Source organism: Austrofundulus limnaeus, unplaced genomic scaffold (assembly GCF_001266775.1).
Source record: "Austrofundulus limnaeus strain Quisiro unplaced genomic scaffold, Austrofundulus_limnaeus-1.0 Scaffold120, whole genome shotgun sequence".
Classification (NCBI taxonomy): Eukaryota; Metazoa; Chordata; class Actinopteri; order Cyprinodontiformes; family Rivulidae; genus Austrofundulus; species Austrofundulus limnaeus.
This window is the reverse complement of record NW_013952522.1, coordinates 612325-615016: the sequence shown is the minus strand read 5'-3', so window position 1 is coordinate 615016 and position 2692 is coordinate 612325.

Sequence of the window (2692 nt, the reverse complement as noted above, 5' to 3'; positions counted from 1 at the left end):
CACACACACACACACACACACACACACACACACACACACACACACACACACACACACATAACAATACATTTTATTTGGAGGTGCCTTTCTGGCACTTAAGGACACAGAACGAGCAACAAATACATAAAAACGTTAAAAGACTAAAATATAATGTAAAACACAATAGACCTACTAATTAAATGCAGCAATAAAACTACGAGACTCAAAATCAACGGGGGGAAGCAATCCTAAAGAGATGGATTTTAAGGTGTTGCTTTGCTTATGAAGAGAATCCGCTGCTTCACAAAACTGCTGAGTCATCTGCTCAGGTATTCTTCATTTTTATCTTAGGACACTGCAGCAGAGATGTGATGTGAAGCATACAGACATTCAATAAGTGACCCGGGGGTTTTGGTGTATGCCATATCTTTGTCCATTTTACTAGTTATTTTCGCAAAATGACTTCAGTATTCTGAAAATTTCAGTCGGGACTAAAAGGCAAGTCTTTTGATTTGGTAAACTGACAAAACAAATCAGTGAAACACCTCAAGTGTTTCAGGTGTAAACAGATTCGTTAGACTCCTAAAATAATCTCGCAGAACAGAAACACACAAACACTAAAGAGGCCTGGRCACCCGAGGGTGTCACTGCAACAGTCCTCTGCTCTGAATAATATTGTAGGTAGTCAGCAGGGTGTGAAAATTTAATAACAGTCACAATGTCAGGCACCACATCTAACTGGATCAGCTGTGTTGGGTGAAACGCAGGTCTTCTGTCAAAAACGACACCCTGCGTACTTCACTGATTCCACAAAATGTATTTTCAAACTAGCAGCCATGATCTTTGAATCATCAGTCTTTACATTCATCACTGAACCGGTCTTGTTTGAGTATAGTTTCAGACTAAACATGAGTCTTCTCTAGACTAATATTTGAATTAGACGTTCGCATGCGGAGGGTTCGTGTGTGAGATCAGCTAATGTCTCAGAGGAAACACATTGATTAGTGATGAATAATGTTGAACTCAGTGTTAGCAAACAAGCCAAGAAGTCGTGGCAGAAACCAATTAATCACCTTCTCTTGACTTGTTGTAAAAATCTTTGAAAAATATTGCACTTTAAACACCTCTGCCTGCTACAGGGGATCAGGCTCTATAACTACTCAGAATAGTTGTTTTACGCTTTTTTTAAAAATTTCGCTTTATATTTTATTTCAAGACATCTGGCCTACAAATTTTTGTCTGAATGAAAATGTATCATATTTAGCCACAAATCTCTGCCCACGAGCAACTTGGCTCAGTCTCTCACACCAACACATGAAGTGCGTGTTTTCATCACTGCATGCACGCACAATGGCAAATCTACATTTAGCACATATGACATAGAATAAAGGCCAAAATCAAGACTATTGCACACCAAGCATTGGTTCTTGTAGCAAGGCTAGCTATTGATCAGATTAATGATAGGCCTGCACCGGTAACTGAGTGCTGAGGGCAGTAACTGAGTGCTGTAAATGAGAAGGAAGCTACTATGTATTAGCACTGGAGTGGCTAGCAACTAGCATACCCTGGCTGATCACCAACTACATTGCCTACTCCCCCTGCTGCATGGATAGGCTGACTTTAGCAATGAAGAGGCTAACGTCTAGCATACCTTGGCTGGTAACCTACTTTAATAGACACATATGTTTTTTAAATTAAAACTTTTTAAAGAAAATACAATTATTAGGGCCAGACTCAGAAGTTCTTTTTTTTTTTACATGAGATATACACAAATGGAGCTTGGGTGCAGTTCTTGTTCAAGAATGCTGCAACATGTGGGTATGACAGGGAATACAACCTGCGACTTTCTGGTCCCAAGAAGACAACCTTCCTATCACTGCACAACAGTCGCTCCACATGCACACACGTGTGCTAATTGCTGCCTGTGTCATCTTGATGTTTTTTAAATACTCAAAGTTTGTATCTGGGTTAATTACACCTTCCTAATCCCTCAGAATCCTTAGCTCAATTGAAATCCGTCATTACGGTATAAGAGAGAAGCTCTGCGCTCAGCTCACTGATACTGATTTGCTTGTAACAGATGAGCAACAGGAGAAGAATAAGAAAGCTTGAAGCACAGCTCTTTACATTTTTTAATTTTCTTTTTAAATAAGAGATGCAGCTTGTATTGAAGATCGCCCACCTTCTGTCTGTGTATTTGTTTCACGACTTCGTCATTTTCAGACGCAGAGAGGAATACTGAGCTGGTATGCTGTTTACAAGAAAAAATGTATTTGTTTTGATGCACGCCTGTGCATTTTTCTGTGGTTTCGCTGCTTTGATATGAGGAATGCATGGGAAATAATTTAATACCCTTTAGCCTTTTGAGCTGTACGCCATGTGACTATAATCCATAAATCCCATCCGAGTGCATGAGGGATGTCACGGCATGGTGATGGCTTCTAAAATAAATTTCAAGTCATAACAAATAAAAAAGAAACAAGTGATAAGAAGAAAAACAAAGCTTGTGGTCACTAGGTAGCTTTATTCAGCACAAAGACAGGAAGTAAGGGGTTCATATAATTCCTGGTACCATTCTCCAGTATAATGCCTGCATTATAATTCTGTATTTTTTTTTCATTTATTTTAAAAGGCGGCAGATGTATGTAGCTGTGCAGTATCGCTGCAGGAAAATACATCCCATTTGGTTTTACAGGCATCTGCAGGTCTGTTT